Genomic DNA, 25,052 nt, shown 5'->3' with positions numbered 1-25,052 from the left:
GCGCGCGCGTATATATATACACATATACACATATGTATACATATATGTACATATACATATATACATAACGACACATATACACATACATCCGTGCATATTTGCACATGTGTGTATAGGTGTGTGTGGGCAGAGCTAGAGTGAGAGCCAGAGACAGAGATAGATATTCCATTTATATTGGAAATGCCAGTGAAGAGGGAAGAGAATATATTCCTCTAGGTAGAACCAGATGGGTAGTTGAGTGTTAGATATGAGACCTATCTTATGAAAGTAAAATGTATTCTTCAAAATTACCCTTCTACCAGGCAGTTCTTAGAGTCAAGGAACCTTCTACTGAATGGATTAGTTCAACTGAAGATGAGGCTGGAAAATGGAGAAAGAAAGGACACACTCAGATCTATCACATATTTTTACTTCTGTAATGAAAAGAATAACAATATTTCCATATAGTGTGTGTGTATACACACAGTATACATATATACATGCATACACACATACAAACATATACATGTCTATATATATTATATTGTTTGACTGCATCTATACACACACACATACATACACACACAGACACACACACACGCGCGCACACACACACACACACACACACACACACACACACACACACATTGTTCTCATTGTTTGTCCTTCATTCTCAAAGAAGACCATGATATCAGGGAGGTAATTTAATGACAAGCATATGAATTGTATTTCAGTGGCGGGGGGTACTATGCAACATCATTAGTCTCATTTTCTCCTCCAGAGTCATCTGGGTCCAGTGGTCAGATATGAATCAGAATGACAGGAGATGGTCCTGGATGTGAGGCAACCAGGATTACACAACTATTAAATGTAAAGTGTCTAAGACTGAATTTGAATTCAGGTCTTCCTGGCTCCAGGGTTGGTGTTTTATTCACTGTACCACCTATATTATTGTGTGTCTACATGTTATTTGTATAAGCATACTTTAGTATATGTAGATACATGATATGTGTGAGTGAATATATGTGTGCTACCCTTGACTAGTTGAACAAAATTGCTTACAAATCCACAGGATTCAAATCCAAACATCCATCTGGTCTTTTTCTCTTTCTTTCAGGAACTATGACATTCTACACAAATAGTATGAATAGGATCAATCTCTTTCACACGCGCACACACACACACACACACACACACACACACACACAGAAGCAAGTATGCACATATACATAACATAAGGGAAAGCCTAATATTAACCTCCAGAGGTTTAAATACTGAACCCAGGTACTTCATGATAGACGAAAATGTGATGCATTCCTTAAAATTATGGATGACATTTGCTGCCTCCAGCTCACCACTAAGCTATGGGTAATCTTTCCAATTTCCAAAATTTATCAGGACTTATACCATGTGAACCTATGATCAGAAGAAGAAATATTTCTGTGCTCTTTTGACTGTCTTCTCTATTGCTGGCAAAATTCCTCCATCCCACCTTCCCTCCATCTTGGTTAACATTCCAGGACACATGTATTTCTTCCTGCTTTCCTATTTTGGGAACTATGGTAGAGAATATGTGGCTATTCTGGGACTAGAGGATTTGCATAGCGATGGGAAGGGTTGGTAAAAGGAAGAATCTGAAAAACAGTTTTCAGAGAAACAGAGTAAAAGATTCAGGGATATTTTGCCTTTTTTGTCTTTATAACTCCAGTCCCTAACAGTGTCTCATACACTGTGGGTGTTTGATGAATATGTTTGGAATATAAATGAAGCTTACATAAGAGAGATGCTTTGCAAAATTCAAAGACTTTATAGAAACTTACTCCGGCTTGTTGAAAACCTGGGAGATTGGGTGGCTGACTGTTGCTATGAAGTCATGAGGTTAGCAAGAAGAGGGAGAAGGGAATGTTGAGAAAATTGTAGGGAAGGCTCTCTCTACCAGAGGAATCCTCATCTTTAGATCTGTAAATGACTCTGAGGACTTTGAAATCCAGTGATCTCATAATCGAAGTTTTCTTTTGTATTTCTTTTTTAAATAAAATTTTCATGGTTTGCAAGCTGGTCTCTATCTAGGGGTTACTGTCCAAACACATTCCTGGCTTCCCATGTGGGGATACAAAACCAAAAGAGTGATATAATCCTCCTGAAAAGACCTAGCCTCTTTTTTTAATGAGAGAGTTACTGAAATAAGAACTACATAATAAAGTACTGAACATCCCTATTCATACTAAAATAATCAAATGACTGTACTATAGGCAGCAAGCATTTCCCAATGTACATTGCAGGGTCATGATAAAATACAGTCATTTAAATTTACAAGCTATTTTCCTTACATCTTTAATGAACTATAAAATATCACATTTGCACTAGATTCATAATATTTTATTTTCATCAACTTTTCCAAAATTGTACAATATGTTACATATGACTTGTAGACTAAAAGTTTAATGACCACAGGTTTTCAAGAATATTTAATGTTTTACAATATATAAGGAATAAAAATGAACATTTAAATAATTTGATAACCTTTTACCTGGCAATGGATAGCTCTAGGAGAAATGTAATAGCTCCATAATCATTGTTCAGAATTGCAGGATTCTGTTTCTATGAATACACAAAATAGGAAAAACCATAAAATGAATTGATAAATAAGGCTACGGCTTACCCTGCTGGAATTTGTATTTTTAAATTACTTAGTAACAAAATGTTTAATCTAATTCCTTTTCCATTCAGTTGCAGAGAATACATAGTAACCAAAGATTAAAAAGCATTTTTTTCCATTTAGTAAAACTATAGTACAGAGAAGATAAATCAGTTTGAGAGAAAGCATTATGGGAGCAAGTAATTACACCACATTCACCTAGACAAAAATAATCAGTAGCCAATATGATCAGTCGATAAGCATGTATTATGAAACTGTAATGTGATAAGTGCTAAGACTACAAAACCAATGGACAGACCAATGAATAGAACAGCATAGTGGATAGTGCCCTGGACTTGGAGTTATTAAACTCTGGAATTAATCCCCAATTCAGACATTTAGTAGCTTTGTATCCATGGTTAAAATAATGTTTGTACCTCAGTTTCCTCAACACTAAAGTGAAGATTATAGTATTTCCTTCTAGAGTTTTTAAAAAGCTCAAATGAAATAATATAACAAGCTACATGCCTCTTAAATGTCATTTATTGATTAAGCCCATTGCAGATAAGCAGTGCCCCCTAACAGAATATGCATCTATTCTTAGATAATTAAGGAATATAATGCACACACACACACACACACACACACACACACTACAAACATCTTCAGGTGACCTGCCCTACTGCCCCATGTGTTTGGAAAAATGAAGTAATCATACAAATGCTTAGACTACTACCACTTCAAAAAGAAAAAAAGGGGGGGGGGAAGAGAATTAAAATTCCAGTAACTATATTAATTGCTACATTGAATACTGGATTTACATATGTTTAAATAAATCTAAATGGCAGAACTGACCATTAAGCATTTTTATACAAGGTCGGAAAATTAATTACGTCCTTTGTCTTGAAAAAATTTAGCATTCCAAGCATTTGCCTTGTTGCCAAAGATAACAAATTTGATTAAGCTTACATAAATTACACTGTACAAAACAGCATAATTCAACGAATCGTGAAATAAAGCTGATCTTCATTTCATCACTTCTGCATCTGAGAACAATGTCAAGCATATATAGTCTTTTTTTCTGGTCTATTCTTAAAACTGTTTTCCATGATCAAATTTAATAGTAGGCTTTTAAAAATAAATCAGTAAATGCTACATTCTGACAATTTGACCAGATTAAGGAGACAAGATGAAGGCCAACAGGTTGAAACCTGTTGGTATCACTGCAAAGTCTTAGGCATATGGCAGCATTCAAAGAGAAGACCAGAGATCATACCAGCATCCCCTAGGCTATTTGACTTCTATCTATCAATCAATCAATCAATCAATCAACATGTCAAACATTGGGGAATGAAAAAAAAAAAGGCAGAAGACAGTCTCCACCCTCAAGAAACCTACAGTTAATGGGGGAGACAATATGCAAACTAATATATACAAAACAAGCTTATATGAAGGATAAGTAGGAAATAATTAATAAAGGAAAGGCATTAAAATTGAGGAGTCAGGGAAAGCTTCTAGTAAAAAAATGGGATTTTACATGGGACTTAAAGGAAGTAAAGGAAGTTAACAAGGAGAGAGGACAATGGAGAACATTTCAGGCAGAGGTGACAGTCAAAGAAAATGCCCTGAGCCTAGAGATGAAAAGTCTTACTTATGAAACAGCCAGGAGACCAGTGTCATTGGATCAAAGATTATGTGTTATTCACATTTATAATCTGCAGGCATTCCTTGGTCTACAGGAACTCTTGACCTTGAGTTCATTGTTTCTGGAACAGTGAAAAATCAACATTAAGAGATAGGTCACCAGCTAGGTCTTGTTCTTGCTTTTTTTTTTTAACTAGGTATCATTATGGATATTGTTTCCCTTGTGATTTCAATAAGAAATCTAGTTGGGCAAAATTGCTTACAAATCCACAGGATTCAAATCCAAACATTCATCTGCTCTTTTTTCTCCTTCCAGGAACTATCACATTCTACACAAGTAGTATGAATAAGATCAATCTCTTTCATGCACACACACACACACACACACACACACACACACAAACACACACTACAAGCATGAACAGACACATAAGATAAGGGAAAGTCTAATATTAATCTCCAGAGGTTTAGATACTGAATACAGGTACTTCATCATAGATGCAAAGGTGAATGCATTCCTCAAAATTATGGATGACAGTTACTGCCTCCAACTCACTTCTAAGCTATGGGTAATCTTTCCAATTTCCAAAATTTATCAGGACTTACACTATGTGAGCCCATGATCAGAAGAAGAAATATTTCTGCACTCTTTAGACTGTCCTCTCTATTGTTGGCAAAACTCCTCCATCCCACCTTCCCTCCATCTTGGTTAACATCCCTGGACAGATACTGGAGCCACTGTAAAAACAGGTCCTATAGCAATACTTGGAAAATAGAAGTCTCAGACTCACTCTTAGCATCAGGACTCTCAGGCATCCTTAGTGATTCATTTTTATCAATCTAGCTCTGAGATTCCCTGGTACCACAAGGGTAGGTGATCTAGAATACTTTCCCAAAAGTGCATGCTATTATAAGTGATATTTTATCTTCATTAGATAGCATTCTTCACTAGATGCTTGGATTTTGCCAATCCATAGTCTCCCCTTAACTCTTCAGGACTCTGGAACCATCCCATCTTTCTAGACTCTATTCCGTGGTATCAACATCATTGAGGCAGATACCCCTACTTAGTCCTGCAATATTTCATTTATCTCTTTTCAAGATGTCTATTCCTACTTCTTCTTTCTATTCCCAAATGAAAGAAAGTCACCAAAGTTCATTAATATATTCAAATGAAATGTGGCCCTGATTTTATATATTGGTTACTGAAATTCTAGCATATTATTCTCTGTAACTACAACCTTATCCTTTCTATATGGCAAGACCATAATAGAAAAATCACATGTTCTAATATTGGATTTGAATTCCCACTCTGATGATTATTACCACTTGTGTGAATTTGAACAATTATCTTATGCTTCCTGAACCTTGGTTTCTTTGCCTATAAAACAAGATTATACTATATGGCTTCTGAAAATCCTTTCAGCTCAAGATATATATTTTATAACCCTTTATTCCCATCATGGCCATAGCAGCATCACATTTATGGTAAGGATATCTGAAGATAACTAAGAATTTCATCTTGAGTTATTGGTAATTGAACAATAGTAAGGAAAGCTCCCTACCCCAAAATTGACAGAAAAATTTATTTTAGCTAGAATGATTGCAAAGGTAAGAAAGTAAGTCTTAAATGACAGACAGTACCATTCTAGGAGAACCAGTGCTTGTTCAAGCTCCTCTAGAAGTATGAGGATGTAGTGTGAGATCAATTCCTAGCAAAGCCAAATGAGGGGTTCATGTGACCCCATAATTTGAGCATCCATCAAATAAAATCAAGGAGCATCTATCAAGGCTTGCTATATTCCAGATGTTATACTAAGCACTAAAAATACAAATACAAGCACAAGAAGCATAATACCTATCCTCAAGGTGTTTGATTTCTAATGAGTGTAGACAACTGAAAAATGGAGGCAGGAGGGGGAGGAAACAAGGGGAGGGGAGATATGGACAAGAAAGATCAGTGAATCAGGAATGGATCCAGGAGAGGAAAAGAAACATGACTGATATAGGAACTTTCCTCAAAATAGATTCTCAAATAACAAAACAAAGAAAGATCAAAGGGGCAAAGTTTATTCCCATTGTGAGAAGACTAGGGGTCATGTAAACTTCCAGAGTGAGAAGACTGCTTTGGCATTGTTTTTAAAGTCCAGAAATTGAAGTGTAGATCCCAGAGAGGAATGAAGCCATTCCTGGCCCATTTGGGGGGGGGGGGGGTAGTATACTTTTACTAAAAGGGAGATTCTAAAAGGAATCAACTGATCAAAGGAGGGAGCTAGCTAGCTACAGGGACAGAATGTATTTCCACTGTGAAAAAGCCAAGGGTTGAGAATATTATTTGGCATGGTGAAGAAAACAGATAAACAGAAGTGGAGTTTGGAGAGGAACGAATGTAATTCCTCTATTTATTCAAGCCATATATAATCTCAATTAGGACCCACCACTATTTGACTGTGGGGCCTTAGACATATCACTTAACATCTCAAGGCATCAGTTTCCTTTTCCGTAAAATGAAAAAGTATAAGAGAGACAGAGGAACCCGTTGAGATTGGTAACAAACATATATTCTATTGATATTCAATATTTTAATACTTCTAAAATATCTTCACTCCCTGACACAGATCACAACACCTCCTTCAATTCAAGAAGGTCTCTGAGAGTTTCTATGACCCCCAAAATCATTTTGTAGCCAGTCTAGATTCTCTACTTTCACTAGGTCTATACTCAAAGTCCTTCCAGCTTTGTAAGGTTGTCAAGAGCTTGCTTTCCCTTCCTATATAACCTTTAAGAATTCAGATTATCTCCATACCATGATAAAATATCAAAAAAGACCTTAGAGAAAGCTTTTTTAAATTATTCATTTTTTCTTTTTTCTTTAAAATTTCATGTAGTCATAAGCAGTTTTGTAGTAAGATTGCAGCAAATGTTGGTGCATAATCTGCAACTGCCTTATCACCATTCCCTTGCCTATTTCTCATTAAATTTATTTAAAGATGAGAAGACCAAGTGTTTCATAAAATACTGATAACTGAGGCTGAAAAAAATATGTACCACATTTAAATTTTGCATAATTTTTAAATCTTACATAATTATCATCTCCAGATACAATATGGTATCATGGATCAGGAGATGGTCTCAAAATCAGAGAACTGAGTTCAAGACTTCCTTCTTACACACAATAGATGTGAAATTGGGTAAATCATTTAACCTAGCCAGGCAGGTCTCTAAGACTATTAGTTGTAGAGAAAATTCCAATCTGAGTAGTAGTTTACTCAGAGAATTCCCTCTATCAATGAAATCCCAGGCCCTAGGTCTATCACTATTCTTATCTCTAATTATCACCTAATTATGACCAGTACTTTTTTTTTAGGTTTTTGCAAGGCAATGGGGTTAAGTGGCTTGCCCAAGGCCACATGGCTAGGTATACTCCTGACTCTAGGGCCGGTGCTCTATCCACTGCTCCACCTAGCCACCCCCTGGCCAGTACTTTCCATTGTGCATATGCCAGCTACTGGACCCATAACATCCCTTTCTCTTCCATTCTTTTTTCAATCCAATTCAATTCAACAAACATTAATTTAGAACCTACTTGGTCCTTTGCTGTCTTGATTACTGGGGAATGTCTGAATTTATACTGTGGGATAAATAATCTAGTCAACACTACAAATTATGAAGGCATTATACACAGAAAATTAAGGGTTTAGGACTTCCTTGAGCTTCAAGAAACACTAGAGTTTATTTTGGAAGTATGTTCATTCCCTACTCTTCCCCTCACAGATTAAACAATGCCTTCCAGTCATCTCTAGTTTGGTGAACAGTGGAATTTGATCTCTTCTCTGTTTTCATATTTGGAGTTATGATTGTTTCAGATAATATGAAAGAATGAGCAAGAGAAAACATCCTTCAGTACACTTTCTCCTTATTAATATATTCTCCATTCATTCATCAAGCATGGGCTGGGTAAACATCTATATCCTGTAAACACTGGTTGTGTGTGTGTGTGTGTGTGTGTGTGTGTGTGTGTGTGTGTGTATGTGTGTGTGTGTGTGTGTAAGAGAGAGGAGAGAAAAGGATACAAAGCTAGAAAGATTCAGAGGAGTGAAGAGGGTCCAATAATAATGTTTGTCCAGCACAACCAGACAATTCACTACCTTGCTCTATGAATGGCTATGACTTTATTCTAAACCTTAAATTGGGTTTTATAGATTCAGAAAAGTTTACAGGGCCCTCAAAATACTTTCATTATATCCCTGAATTTAATTTTACTGGAAAAGAAGGAACTGCACAATGTTAATGATCTTTTTTATATACTTTTATTTCCTTTTATTTGTGTTTTCCCCTTTTATGTGTATCATTTCTTCTTATTTCCTACTGCATCTATTCCTCTTTCCTATCCCAATGAAGCTTTTTTCCAAAGTCCTACTTATAGTGTACATAAGATGGCAAGGAGATGACCCCACCTTCTAGAAGACTATGCCAATAAAGCAAAAAGCTCAAACCATCAAAATGGAGAGGTTTTGTGTGTGGATCTGGGAATGGTCTACCTAAGTTTAGGGAAACTAGTTATCAAAAGGTTGGCACCAGCTGGTTTTTCTTTGACCACAGTACTTTACAGAGATCATCTATTGTGGCATGGAGAGTTATGATCATTATCTGTACAATGGTACCTATTCCAGTTTGAAGAACTGGAGTAGCTAGTCCTTGCTGCTCTTGTAACAGTTTTGGAAGTCAAATGTTTCCTTTTTATTAGTGTCCAGCAATCCATCTGAGTTTTCTTGGTATTTGATCAGGTTTTTCATTTCTAAGAAAGAATAGTTGCAATACTGAATTTAACCAGTAATCCTTTCTCCTATATTCCTAGTTCTAATTCTATCTCTGCAAGGTAACACAGAGATCTTGCTCCCAAGAAAGTAATAATCTGGCATATATTCCTTACAGTAATATAGACAGCTAGGTGATAGAGTGGGGAGATCACTAGTCCCTGGCGTCAAGAAAACCTGAGCTGAAATTTTGCCTCAGATAGCATTTTTATGACCTTGGACAAATCACTTAACTGTGATTTTCTTGTCTGTAAAATGTAGAGAATAATATCTGCCTCACAGAGGTGTAGGAATAAAATAAGTTAATATTTTCAGACTTTAAAGCACTATATAAAGTCAGCTATTTCTATTATTATTATTCTGCTTATTTGTATCTATCCCCATCATTTTATTCCCTTTTCTTACCTAGAATAAGAAGAATATTCTAACAAATAGAGAGTAGTTTTCATTTCAAACAGGATCTCTCTCTGGGATTAGTTATATTCCCATAAGCACCACAAGGAGAAAATGATCCAAAAACAAAAATAAGGAACCTTTTGCTTTTTTAGATAGAATTCTAAAAGTTGAGTAAAATTTTTTTCTTAAATTGAATATCTAATTACTCTGACCCTGAGATGGTACTTAATGGAAAATACAAATAACTCAAATAACTAACAAACTTTAATTTAAAATCAATGTTAAAAAAGGAAATTTCCCCTATACTAAATGACCTTGGAGTTGAATAGATACCAATTATAAAAGTTTAGTCCACACAAAGATTCAGCCATTTGAAGATAGGCATATGTGGTAAATTAGCACATTTTAATACTTAGTGACTTCATCACAAAAATGGAACCAAGGAAGGATGACCAAAAATAAGATGAAAAACATGGTTCAGAAATAAGGAAAAAATGAGAATTAAAAAGACTTATTATCTGTACAAAAGCCTCAAATCTATGTATCAGGGGTACTTTCTTCAAGAAAAGAGTCCATAAGCTCTGAACATGGTCAGAACCAAATAGAATCATCAGAAAAAAAATTTATTATATTCTAAGAGGAAGGGGAGAAAATCTCTGTTTAATGATGTATTTCCAAATTAGCTTTCTGTGTACAGACAAACCATCAACTTGTTATAGTAAAGGTTAAAATCAATACTGAATTAGACAAACAAAAATATAAAAAAAAATCTATGATTTTGTGAGTACAGGAAAATCCATATATATGACCACCTATTATCAACCTTCAAAATTACACTACCTTAACCACCTCTAGGATAGGTCAAATTTAATTTCACCATCACTTATAGCCATACTATTTCCATGACTTAAGATGATGAAATTCCTCAGTTTAATCACAATCCACTTCCAACTCTCCTTTTGCCTCCCTCTTTATACTCATCATAACTTCTAGTTCCTCTACCCCTCCTTTGTTTTTATCTTATTGCATTTACATAGGCTATAACCAAACTAGCAATTAGCTGTTTCTGGTGCCTGCCATATCCCTTCTCTCTAATTAATAATGAGTTTCTCTCCCTCTCAAACTTCTTTAAATTTACTTATCTTGTTCATAGGATGACTGATCATACAGTTAAAAAAAATTTTGAGGTCATAGAGTTAACCTATCAATTTACAGATGAGGTTACTGAATTCTGGTATGGTTAAGTAACTTGTCTGAAATCACACAGAAGCTAGTTTCTAAGCTAGGTCTCCTGATCCAATCCTCCTTTCACTATTTTCCAACAAGCCTTTTGTAAAATATAAGTTCCTTGAGGAGAGAGAAAAAGATTTACTTTTGTTTTTGAATACCCTAATGTTTATAACAGTGTCATTCATGTAGTAAGTACTTAAAGTTTATTGAATTAAATTTTGTTGAATTAAATCAGATATGGAAGAATCATTTCCTAATGGACAAGTAGTCAAAGGGTATAAGCAGTTTTCAGTAGAAAAGAAACAACTTCATAATATTCACCTGAAAAAGTTCATAGTTGCTACTCATAATAGGAATTGTTAAAACTACCCTGAAGATGAATAAGTTCAATCCAATAAGCTTGCAAAGATAGGAAAATCTTAAACTAAACAAAATAAATAAACTCCTGCCCAAGTGAAAAGTAGGTCCTCTGCCTATCAAAACCATTACATCAAATATCTCACATGAATAACTCATGCCTCAGGACTAAAAGCTGATTTAGGGTTGGGGAATTATTTTAAATTGTAGGTATTGTGGTTTGTCCTGTCTCAACCCTCTCAAATCACTCTTTAGCTCATCCCCCCACTCAGGGTTTGCCCTTGTTAAACATTATGTGGTGACTTCCTCACTCATGATTTCCTCTGAGAAGAGCACATTACTACTCCACAAAATAGTTCCATGCAACTACTCAGGCTAATAAAAACACCAAACATAAGATAATCTTTATGTAATCCAATAGAAATTCAAAGTACAAGGATCTTATATAGGGTTCATAAATAGTCAAACTAATATTCCTTTACTTTTCTATCTCTAAAACTTCCTAGCTGCATGCCCTAGATTTCAGTATCTACATCATGAGGGTGTTGAAATAAATACTCTTTAATGCTCTTTACAACTCTCTTTCTATGATCCTGTTATCTGTGAGTCTTATTTAAGAGTGATTAATCTGGTGATAATATGCAGGATGACAAGAATATAGAGGTTCAAGGCAGCAGAAGCAGAAAGAGCATTGAAGAAGCTATTGAAATAAATTATAGTGGAAAGCAATAATGACCTGACCTAGGGTAGTAGAAGTTTGAATGGAAAGAAAGGAATAGATGTGAAACATATTGTGATATAAGAAGCAGTTAGATAACTCTAAAATTGCAAGCCCGCATATCTGTGAGATGAGATCTAGTTTTCCAGTTTCCTCTAATGGAAGTAGGGAAATCAGGAGGCTTCCAGCTTTGAGGTGAATATGAGATATACAATTTTTAATCATGTTGAGTTTCAGATGATATTAGGTCGTCTAAATGGAAATGTTCATGAAGTAGTAGTGTATGTTGAGATAGTTGAGATACTAGAGATGATAGCCATTAAATTCATTAACAGTTTATATGAAATTTCTGAAGGAGAGAGTATAGAAAATGAAGAAACAAGGGTTAAGGAAACTGAATTCTGAGGACAATTTTCTCAGTTTAGACACAATAACCCAGATTCTATTCCCTTCCAAAATCTTGCAAATCTTAGGCAATAGAAATTTAGAAAGCAGAAATGGTTTAGAAGCATCATTAATTCCTTTTAAATATATACTTCAGCATAGCTTCCTTTACTATAAAAATTGACTTAACTACAAAATTCCCTGCCTATTTACTATGACAAAATTATTTTCATGACCCAGTCTCCAACTCTGTGATTCTCTGACCCTACTTGTGGAAGAAATGATTAATTCTATAAAAGGGACATTTTGGAATTTGCCAAACAGCTAAATTTATCTCTACATCTTTCCCTGAAGCTTTCAGGGGAATGCAACAGTTTCACCGGATGCCACCAACAGGTGTGTAATTAAGTCTGATCCTTTTTTCTAGCATAGTCCCTTTATATTGATGGGTATACAATTAAAACAACTCCCTCCCTTGAGGAGGATGCATCAGTGTTATACTTTTCATCTTTAATTACACTGGTTGAAGATGAATAAATGCACCAGAGATCCCAATTGGAAGGGAGCAAACTCATTAGGTAGTTGATAATCTGCTATCCAGCCTGCATTCAGATTACTATTTCCACACAATGAAGATGGCCTTCGACATTTTTGCTGCAGTAGCCCAGTGATTAACTCAACCAGCCATTGGCTGACTTTGTGTTAGGAACATGTTTGAGTATTATTAAAGAACTGAACCCTTAAAGGAAGTAGATTCAGTATCAAAGCCTGGCTAATTTACCATCTCAGTGCAAACTTTGCTTGTTAGCATTTTTTTAGAAGAAAATAGGCACCTTTTGAGTTTTCGAAGCAGCATTGACTATCAGAAGAAAAAAGACCAATCATATTATTTCAATATATAATCTACAAGTTACTAATGGGGGATTTATGCAATTAATAAATCTAGATTTAATTTACTTTTTTTAAAAAGGTAGTTTCCTAATTAAAGCCTAGTAGTTTTTGAGATTGTTTTTCTCTGAATCTGTAACTTCATCATTATCGGTAATTTGGTCTATTGATGCAGACTGTCAAGTAAAATGGAATCTATAATCTTAGAGAGTTGCCAAGGACACTGATAGGGTTAAGTCACTTGCCCAGAATTACTTATCCAGAATCACACAGCCAATATCTGTTGGTGGAAGGAGAGGGACCTGTATTCAGTTCTTCCTGATTCTGAGGATGGCACTCTATCAATTATACCATTCTATTTCTCAATAACTAGTGAAATCTGAAAAATAATTAAGGAACAACCCAAGCAGAAATAATTTGAACTTGTCATTTATCATTGATAAATAGATACCAACTACTAACTAATTTCGAAAGAGGGAAAAAAACATCTGTACACATAGATTTCTAGGATTCTCTACCATCTGGATAAGATAATTTTCTTATGGTGGCAAAAATAAAAATCTTCATGATCTACAAAAATTAGAAATTTATATAAGATTTGTTGTTTACTTATAGCTAGAAAATATAGAAAATTATTAGGGATAGGGACTAGAGCTATGATATTATTGAAATAGGGAAATTGATTAAAAAACTCTATTCCACAAACACATGAGCACCTTCTCTACAAGTCTTAAAAAATTACCTTGTAATGTCCCAAATTGCTCAATCTATGAGGAAAAAACCCACAAATTTTATAATATGGAAAGATTCCCCAGCTTATTTTTGTACCTATACCACTCTCTTTTGAATAAGCAAGTGTCATGGAGATGACTATTGCCTCGACTATCTTATGATCACTTATGATCAGCTGAAATGAACCTTACCTTGCCCATTTTGTGATCACCCATGCTGATGATTCATTTCTGGCCCTTCTGGAGTAAAGTCTATTAATTTTTTTTTATATTTTACTTTGCCTTTACTGAGTGTTTGGATATCAAGGCTATAAAATAAGGTCATCAGGACAAAGGAGCATCTCAGATCTTGAGGAAGATGTGAAGTCCATTAGAGGGGCCATGGACCCTTTAATTAAGTATAATAGTTTGGAGTTCTGATAAGTATGTCATATATTCTTTCATTCAATTCATTTGAATTCATAAAACTGCTAAGCAACACAACTGTAAGGATAGATTTCTGGGACATTCCAAGTTGAAATTAACCCATCAATGACTATTCTAAACAGCAAATCACCTAAATATACTACTAATTAGCACACATCTCTCCTTGTTCATGATACCATGATACCTTAAGAAGCCCACTAAACTCTAAATTAGAGATAAAATATACTTTTCAATATTTTATAAGACCAACTATTAAAATAACTAAAATTAACCTGTTACTAAAAGGAAGATTGTTTAAAAGATGATTATTAAAAGATTAAGGTATCTGATTACAATTTAATAACTCTACCCTTTCATGTAAAATTATTCTAAATACAGTTAGAAAATTCTATTAATACCCCTCCCTCTAACTTCTAAAGCTCTCCCTAGAGTATATCATGCCTTCAGAGTAGCTTGGTGTCAATAATTTCTCTGGCATCTTGTCTTCAATGTCCTATATTCTGAATTTCCATGTAAGAAATACAACAATATTAGTGAAGGATTTTTTAAAGCTATTCTGTCATTTTATCTATAGATACATCTGTCTTGATCAACATAGTCCCAGGAATACCTGGGAATGAGATCTTCTATAGATCCACTTCAGCTGCCTTCCCTGCCAAGAAACCTTAGAGCTGCCTTCAGTGAAATAGGCAAACTCCTGAGACAACAGGATCCTCTATTCACTGTAGAAGTTTGGGATGAGGCTAAGTTTACAGGTTCCTTTATTGTCTAAAGTCTGCCAAATAAGCAGACTCCATTGTTGCCACCTCACCATTCCAATGACAGCAGGAGGAACCCTAGAGATTTCATGGTGATTAATAGGAGTAAACTCATAGTTGACTTAAAACTCTCAATGATTAGTATATTCTCCTTGAGTGAAAAATTAAAATGTATTTTTACCTATTTCAATTCTTCACCCATCACCTAACTATCATTATGAATCTTTCATCTTGAAGCACAGGCCTTACTTTTAGCAGTTCTCTCAGATATTATTATGAATTTCTAATTTTTATCCTTCTTTCTTCTTTTGTAACCCACTATCACTGACTCCAAATCAGAGAATTTACTTGTTACACTTTGCTTTCATCTGTATTGAGCCTCTACTACTACCCTTCCTCCTCCATTTCTCAAGGAGAGGAAGCCTCATGCACCACCATTGATTCTACCCTGACACAAAGATGTGAAGGGTATTCAATTGCAGTCTAACACATAAGATGCATTTCTAGTTCTTTGGTTTCATTGCCGTAACTTTTCTTATATCCTATAACTTTTCAACCAGCATTCACTTTAACTTCAATTGACTTTCTCTCTAAGAATCTTACTCTCTGCTGTAAACATATCATCCCTTTTGCTGAAGATTTTCTCTGGAGAACTCTCGTATCAATGCCATCAGCTCAGAACCAGGAACATGGGCTGATCTATAGTTCCCCCACATAACACAGGGCCTAACAAGCCATAGGCACTCATAAATATTTATTGAATTGCATTGAGTGAATTCAGAGGGAAAGATAATGATTTTTCATTTGAATATAAAAAGTGTGAGATGCCTATATCCAGTTTGAAATGTCCAATAAAAATTAGTAATTCAGGACTGCAGCTCATAAGAGAAACTAGGATTGGACATATAGATCTGATCATCTATAAAGAAATAATAATTGAGCCTGTCAGAAGTAATAAGGCCAACAAGGGAGAAAACATATGGGAAAATGAGCAGATGGTCCAAGGTAGAATTGCAGGTATAACAGAGAAGCAATGGTTAGGAAATGAACCAAGAGAAAGTAGAAAGGAGAGAATATTCAAAAGCAGAGGATGGGTAAGAGAGTCAGTCAGATGCTTCAGAGATCAGAGAAGAGAAGGGTTGAGAAAAAGCCATGACATTTAGCAATTAAGAGATTATTGATAACTTTTGTAATCAGGCTGTGAAAGACTAAAAAAAACCAAAAAAAAAGGTTGATATCTTATCTAGAGGCAACTGGATTTTGTTGAATAGGACACTAACATGGTCAGACAACCCTTAAGGAAAATTACTTTTGGCATCTAAGTGGAGGATGATTTTGAAGAAAGAAATACTTTGGAGACCATTATAATAGTCTATGTGAAAGTTAATGAGTGGGGGCAGCTAGGTGGTGTAGCGGATAAAGCACCTGCCCTGGAGTCAGGAGTACCTGGGTTCAAATCCAGTCTCAGACAATTACCTAGCTGTGTGGCCTTGGGCAAGCCACTTAACCCCGTTTGGCTTGCAAAAAAAAACCTAAAAAAAAAAGAAAGTTAATGAATTAAGGTGGAGACTGTGACAGGAGCAAAGATGAGAAAAAAAATAGTACAGAGATAGAAATGGCAAGATTTGGCAACTGGTCACAGGTTCCCTTGATATATGTGTACATTATCAATAGACTAGTCTTCTAGCTACATATACTCATCTGATTAATAGATATTTTCTATCCCATCTATTTTTCCTATATAGATTTTTTTAGGTCAACCTCCTTTTGATTATCCTTTGAATAATCATGAATTTCACTGAGGAGGCTCTGTGGTAGCAAACTTTATATTTATCTATATTAATTTTCATCATATTAAATTCATCTGTGTAACCTAACAAGCTATTTTTAGATCTTGACTCTAAAATGTATTAACTACCATTCCTAGCTTTGTTTCATCTGCAAATTTGATAAGCATGTCATCAAAGCCTTTGTGGAAGTAATTGATTAAAAAACTTTGCATAGCACAGAACCAATGGATGATTCTTGAGTGGTTTTTACTAAATATTCACCTCCAGATTGATATTGACCCATTAATCATTACTCTTTGGGGTAAATCCACCTAAATTTTATTATGTTTCCACCTTTTCCACTTAGAATGTAAAGATTTCATCTGCTGATGGACCTATTGTACTTCTGATTACCCAGACTCACAAGTCTGCAACCTTAGAGTCATACCTGGTTGTGCATTCTCATGATGTAAACTTCATATTCCTTCTCATTCCTAGCACAGTATTCTATACATGATAAATACTTAATTACCTATGTTGAATTAAGGTATTAACTGCTCATTTCAATAAAAATATCAGTCACCCATTTTGAGATTATAGACTCACAGGACTTTTTCACTTAATTTTGAGCAATTTTGAGGAGATAACATCCTAGATTGATAAATATCCAGAAGTAAATAACTGAGCCATTATAAGACTTTATCTTCTTTGTACAAGATTTTGTACAATGTTTTTTTAGGTTTTTGCAAGGCAAACAGGTTTAAGTGGCTTGCCCAAGGCCACACAGCTAGGTAATTATTAAGTGTCTGAGACTGGATTTGAACCCAGGTACTCCTGACTCCAGGGCTGGTGCTTTATCCACTTCGCCACCTAGCTGCCCCTGTTTTTGTACATTTTTTTAAAAGAACAATGGTTTCTATCATTGTTAAGGTTGTGATATTTTGGATTTCAAAAATGTCTTGCAAGACAGTCTTACAACATGCCTCTCTATTCATTCACTCCCCTAATCACTGAGAGTAAAGAATAGTTTCTACTAGGACATGGGAAAAGATGATGATTTTGTTCACTCAGTCTCTAGAATAACTTCCATGGAAATTATGGAAGAAATGTTGTGTTTTTTTAAAAGAACAAATTATGTATGAGCTAATAAATTTTTGTATCTATTTGCTATATTGGTGTAATGCATTCTTTCCTAGACATGGATTTCAAGGCCTGCTGCTTCTTTCTTTTTTTTCCCCTCCCCTCCCTCAATGTGATTTAATTTTTTTCTCCTTTGAATCACTGAAACACTGTGTTTTGTAGTCATAATATAATTGTGTTTCGTAGCCATAATATAATTGTTACTACATTCTTCCTTACATTGTTGCTGTTGGTTGAGTACAAGCCTTATTTCCCTTTCCTAGCCTGGAAGTTTAGAAGTTTATTGAGAGGACAGAATATCATGTTAATCATTTTTCCCCAAGAGACTTAGCATGGAGCTGAGCACACATTAGGTGTACAACTTCTTTATTAATTATACAAGGTCAGTGAAATAATGGAACTGTGAGTGTTTTTTTTTCTTCAGCTAAGAACCTTCAGAGATTATAGTCTTAAACTGTATCATCCAAGTGCTTCCTTCACCCCACTGGAGATCATTAAATTCTAAACAGCAGAAAAGGAACATTCAGTCGTGTAGTCTTCCTTACAATCATTTGTTCAGCTTTGAGTTGATTTCAAAATGCCACATAAGACACCCTTCTTCCCAAAAACCTCTTGGAAGTTTTTCCTCCAGAAATCTTCTTCTGATGCTTCTTTGTACCATTGAGTTGACTTATGTTCATAAAAGCTATGCTGTTAGTTTTACTAAGCTGACAAGTCTTACTAAGATGAAAAGACTTTAAGCATGGTCCAAGTGACAGATAGATAGAGAAAACAGTCCAAGGACTAATCTAATTAATTCAGTACTAGAAACTGAACATCAGTAGTAGATTGATGCCTAGATGATTAATTATTTTGATTGATGGATTGATGACAACAAATAAAACAAAAATATATAGATCTATTTGTGTATATACATATATATGTATATGTACATGAACATATAAACATACTCAGTTCCTCTGTGTTGAAATCAGTTTCAGTCCTGTATGGTGCTCCTTCTACTTGTATTGTGACAGTGATAGAATAATTTTTTAAAAAACTCACACTTTCAGAGATCAATTTATTTTGTTTTACCTACTGCCCCCCTTAATGTGAGATTTTTATCAGTTATTAACAAATTGATATTTTCCTAAAGGAATTTAACCACATCATTAAAAAGCATCCTTGTTGCAAAAAAAATTATTTAAAAAAAGCAAATTGCTGCTAAATGGAAAATTGTTCACAAGTTCTCCAAGGAATGGCAAACTAGTTAAGCTGGTTGTATTTTGAACATAAAGACAATGTGAAACATTATTTGATGAAGTTTCTGTCTATCTTACTTAGGAGTATTCATGGCCAGAACAGGCAATAAGATATCAATGAAAAATAATTGAACCTTATATGCCATTACTGAGAATGAAGAAGTAGAGAAATTTTATAAAGAATTTGACAAGTTAAGTCAACATATACTCTGAGGATAAATATCATTATTAGGGTAGCAAGGTGGCATAGTGGTTAGAGTGCCAGGTATTGAATCAGGAAGGCCTGAGTTCACATCTGATCCTAGACACTTACTAGCTGTGTCATCCCATGCAAGTCATTTAACCCTATTTGCATCAGTTTCTTAGTAAATTGAGCTGGAGAAGGAAATGGTAAAGTACTCCAATATTTTTATGAAGAAAACCCCCAAAAGGTCACAAAGAGTTAGACATAATTCAAAAAAGCTAAATAATATTAATGTGAAAAAGAGGATAGGGAATGACAGTGAAAAATGTTAGAACATACATTTCAGAATGAATGAATGAAGCCAGATTGGATTATTTATGCGTTATTTCTGTAAACCATTCATTCTTTCTTGAAGAAGAGAATTAGTAGTCACTTGACACAAGGTCACCGAAGAATACCACCCTCATTCTCTTCCCACCACCACCAATAAACTATATCTAAACAGATAGTGGACAACTGGCTTTTGACATGGAAGTCATCTTTAAAGTAATTCTCTGTGTTCAGGCAGACTATCAACTAGTTTGAGAAAAGGACAACATTAAAACCAAATTAAAAGATGAAGCAAACAAGAGAAGAAGGCAGAGCAGGCAGTTATCTTAATTCCAACCTGGCCAATTCAAATAACCTGCTAATGTTGAAGAATGACACAAATGAACAAAGGTAAAGAAATGGACTGATTGTAAAATATAAAATACAATTACTCTAAGTATCCAGTTCTTACAGAAGTTCAATTGCTGTAAAATATCACCAAAATGAAGAAGAAGCCCCAAAGGTACCCACCCTCTAGAAAGGAAGACAGAAAGAGAGATAGATAGAGAGATGGGGGAGGAAGAGAGGGAGGAAGGAAGGAAGGAAGGAAGGAAGGAAGGAAGGAAGGAAGGAAGGAAGGAAGGAAGGAAGGAAGGAAGGAAGGAAGGAAGGGGGAGGGGGAAGGGGAAAGAAGGAAGGGAAGGAGGGAATTAATTTGTCAGGGGAAAAAAATCTCATGAGATGGGAAGATATCAAAGAAAGGGAAGGTAGGAGAACCAAGATTTACTTTAGGCTACTTCAAAGTCTTGCCTAGGGTGATAACTGACTAGAAAGCAAATAAAAAGTTACCATGCCAATACCTGCCTTAAGTAAATTGTTAATAACAAATCTTCTAACAAAAATATTAAAAATAGACCCCCTTTTCAAAATGACCTATATTATTACATTAAAATGTGGAATGGAGCAGGTAGATTGCACAGTGAATAGAGAAGAGACAGACTAGAGTCAAGATTTCTCTTTCTGAATTCATATCCAGCCTCAGAGACTCACTAGTTTTGTGAAACTGGGCAAGTCACGCATCTCTGCCTTAGTTTCCTCATCTGTAAACTGAGCTGGAGAAGGAAAAGGTAAATTACTCCAGTATCTTTGCCAAGTAAACCCCAAATGGGGTCATAAAGAGTCAGATGGTACTGAAAAAATGACGGAACAACAAATAATAACATAATATTGAATAAAAATTGTTATTTCTATTTCTTTTCTTAATTTAGTCTTTAGGTTCTCTACTACTAAGGCAGCATAAAGTAGAGAGGGGACACAGAACAAGGGAAGTGACATAATTTCTGGTGAGATTGGTGAGCCTCTTAGGGAAGAAATATAAAAGGTCATTAAATTCTAGCTGTTGTTACACAGGCTGCAAATCATGATGTATATGGAACAGAATCACAGACTCCATAAATTAAACCTTTGGCTTATGACTGGAGCCACAGGAGATTTGAAAATAACTAACATGGTGTGATTCACAGAGGACCTATATGTTTGTTTTTATATTAAAAAAAAAGATGAATCAAAAATTACATGCATTCTGAACCTGCAAAGTTTGTCTAAGACACTGACCATGAGAAGTTAATCTTGCCTCATTTAGTATTCCCAAAACATTGTAAAAAGAGTTGTGAGGTCCATTATTCAATTTAAAAGAAAACTTCACATTTTTTTCTGAAAACTTCATATATTTTGCTCCTTTTGGAAATCAGAGTTATTTGGCTCTTTTTACTTTCTTTTTTTTTTCTTTTTGAATGTCATTTCTTCTTGTATTCTTATTCACCTCATTTTAGCTTGTCTATCACCTGTCACCCTCAACCTACTCATTGTTCTTAGCACATAAAGGCTATTTAACCTCTTAGTCATCTACATCTTTCAAGTCAGATAGTGTTCTCCTCTATAATTCCTCTGCAGAATTTACATAGAAACTGACCTTCCTAGAGGCTTGAGTCTGACTCCTCACACAGAACCTAGTTTTGACATTTTTACCTGAATTGACAGATCAGTCAAAATCACCCAACTGTGCTGTGGCTATCGATGCCACCTGGCATTCATTAAGAGAACAGTGTATCAGCTTGGATCTCTCTATTTGTCTGCTTAGAACTTTTACAAGAATCTTGATTGAGAGGAGAGGGGTGGTTTCATTGAATAGCTGTGGAAGGCTGTTTCAGGTGTAATAATAATACCTTACATTTGATTAGTTCTTAACTTTTCAAAACACTTTCACATCTATTATCTCATTTTTTCTATTATCTCAGTTGGTGTATGTGTCAGTGCAGGAGAATGAAGGGAGGCAGAAATGAAAGGAATGAAGGAAAGGGGAAACTAAAGAGACCCTGGAGAGGCATGCTTGACTAGAGTAAAGGGAGCTGGAGATTTGGAGATGAGGGAATGTGGGCAGGGATGCAGTGATGGGAAACCCACACATTGAAGAAAAGTACTTTAAATTGGATATGGAAGACAATGAGGAGCAACTGTATTAGATGTTGTATCATATAATGAGTGTTCATGTTTTATGTAGTATGATCCAACTGAAGAGCACACTCCAGCTTCCTCTACAGACAGTCATCTCTAATGAGGACGAGGGAAGGCATGAATAAATGAGATCTGTGGGTAGTACAGAAGTCTCATTGTATTCTAAAGCTGGTGACAGAAAGCATCATTTTTTGGAGTATCTAAGGAGTAGCAAAATGGGGTGATTTGAATTTCAACATTCCTGCCTGCCTCTGCCCACTCCATCATGGAAGTACCAACATACAGTAAAATGCCCACAAAATAAAATGTGAAAAAGTGGAGGTGAAGTGAAAGGATACATATAATCATTCATAAGTTAGCTCAATATTAAAATATAAAAAAGAAGATTCTCCAAAAAGTAGATCTCTAAACATAAATGCAACTAATCTTTCAATGTAGAGATGAGATCATTGTTTAATCATTTCAGTCATGTTCAACTCTTAATGTCCTCATTTGGGGTTTCTTGGCAAAGATACTTGAGTGGTTTGCTATTTTCTTCTCCAGTTCATTTTACAGAAGAGGAAACTGAGGCAAACATAGTTAAATGACTTGCCCAAGGTCACACAGTAAGTGTACAAGACAAGATTTAAACTCAGGAAAATGAATCTTTCTCACTCTAGGCCCAGACTCTATCCACTGTGTCATCTAATGAGATAGGCAGAAACAGACATTATATTTTTCCCAATGTAATAAAAAAACTAAATGCTGTCAAGAAAGACATTTTTTAAGCTAACAATTTAAGACCTAGTCACAAGGAGCATCTATACCCTAATAAGCAAGTAATAAGCAACTGACTCTACCTTCACCCCCACTTCAATTAGCAACTTGATTTTTCAATATTTACCTTCTTCTGTTACTTGAGTTTCTTGAGTAAATTCTAGAAGTCATCAATCTATTATATTAGCTTCTATGCCTGATAGCCCACTGTTCAATCTCAAAACTTCCTTTTAGGGTAAGAGATACTGGGTTTCTATTGCATATATTAATCATGGATGATTACAAAAAGTTAAGCCCTTCCTCCAGCAAACTGTTTGGGTACTGCTGCTATCTTCATTCTTAGAAAATGCTCTTTGAGAGGTAGAGGATATTAAATTTAGTACAAGGTCAGCTTCATTCTCTGTTGTCTGGGTTTGGCCTATAGGATTCATTGCCTGCTTTTTCATTTTGACAAATAACTTGTAAATAGATTGTATACTGTATTTCTTTCAACTACAGAAATCCAGACCTGGGACAAATCCCTTTACCCCCTGTCTGCCATACGAGCAAAAACATACAAGGATCTCCCAGCCATAAATCTCTTCTCATTCTAATCCATCCTCCATTCAGCTACCAAAGTGACCTTCCTAAAGTTCCAGTATGACCATATCACTCCCTACTCAATTAGCTCTAGTGCCTTCCTAGCATCTGTAGGGTAATATATTAAATTATCTGTCAAGCATTCAAAGTCCTTCATAACCTGCTCCTCCTCTTCCAGTTTTCATACACCTTACCCCTCCCATCACTCTCAGAGACTTGCTAATCCATGCCTTTTAACTGGCTGTCACCCAGTCCTGTAATGTTCTCCCTCCTTATGTTTTTGTCTCTTGACTTCTTTCAAGTCTCAGTTAAAACCCTACCTTCCACAAGAACCCTCTCTCCAATTTCCTCTTAATTCTAGTGTCTCTGTTAATATTTCAAATTTACCCTGCCTGTAATTTGTGCATAGTTGTTTACATATTGTCTCCATTAGACTGTGAACGCCTGGGGAACAGAAACTATCATTCTCCTTTCTTTGCATCCCCAGCATTTACATAGCAGAGTCCAAGGTCTTCTGACTTCAGATCCTATATCCTTTCCAGATTCCTCATGTAAAAAAATTCTGAGCCCCAGATTTAAAATCAGGAGCACAATGCCTGGTGCACAATCTGGGAAATATAATAATCCTTACTAAATATCTATTGATTGACTACATAGCATTTAAACTTTCAAAATTTGTTCCTCCTACATAGTACCTATGAAATTAGTGCAGGCCTCAGTTTTCTGATCTGCAACATAGAAGGCTTCTGAGTTTTCTTCCATCTCATGACCTATGATCCTATAATGAAAATCCTGCAAGTTAAGCAACCTAAGATGAAACCAAAACTCCAAAGAATTAAGAAATTTATCCATTTTCACACAGCTAGTAAGTGGGGCAGTATTGACATCTAGAGTCTAAACCTTTGGTTTGCCAAACTCCCTCTAACTTGACAAAACTCCTGAGTTCACATTTTCCTGATTTACATGTATTTAACAAGAATAAGATTGAGCCTTGACAGGTTTTGCTCCTAATAATTCGATTTCACACAAACCCAACCAAGAATACTATGCCCTCATACATACTTTGGCCCCTTAACACATTCCAAGAGCTGTGGAACACATCACTGTTGGAAGGGGGGGGAGGAAATAAGCAGTTTAGGGTCATAGAAGAAAGAACTTTAAAGTTAGACATCATCAAACCGATCCCCTTTATTTTACAGGGGTCTATAAAGGGAAATGATTTGTTCAAAGTCACACAGGTAGCAGCAATAAGTAGCATGGGATAGAGGTCTGACCTTCTGATTGCTTGAAAATCCTGGACTCTTCATTCAGTTCACCAATTCCAAAAATGAGGAAATCTCCAAGTATGTTTATGTTGTCATATTCATTTGTACCTTCACAATACTGATAGTATCACACACATTCTCTCTACTCACATAGCTACCATTTTAGCTCAGGCTCTCATTACCCCTCACCTGGAGTATTGAAAGTCTTTTAACTGGCCTTTCTGCATCGTCTCCCATCACTCCATTCCCTCATATATACTGCTGCCACAGTACTTTTCCTTAAACCTAGAACCTAGCATAATGTCTGCCACATAGTAAATATTTGTTGA

General features: G+C 35.4%; 1 long non-coding RNA gene across 1 annotated transcript; it reads right to left on the bottom strand.

Annotated features, from left to right (window-relative positions):
- Nucleotides 1-348: 348 nt before the first annotated feature.
- LOC141489786 (uncharacterized) lies at nt 349-14,902 on the bottom strand. Its single transcript, XR_012468988.1, has 3 exons — nt 14,819-14,902; nt 2,510-2,580; nt 349-360 (listed from the first exon to the last, which is right to left on the bottom strand). It is a non-coding gene; the product is annotated as an uncharacterized LOC141489786 (long non-coding RNA).
- Nucleotides 14,903-25,052: the final 10,150 nt, after the last annotated feature.

The sequence above is a fragment of the Macrotis lagotis genome, chromosome 5, assembly GCF_037893015.1.
Source record: "Macrotis lagotis isolate mMagLag1 chromosome 5, bilby.v1.9.chrom.fasta, whole genome shotgun sequence".
NCBI classification, from domain to species: domain Eukaryota; kingdom Metazoa; phylum Chordata; class Mammalia; order Peramelemorphia; family Peramelidae; genus Macrotis; species Macrotis lagotis.
This window is presented reverse-complemented; position numbering and strand designations above follow the sequence as displayed.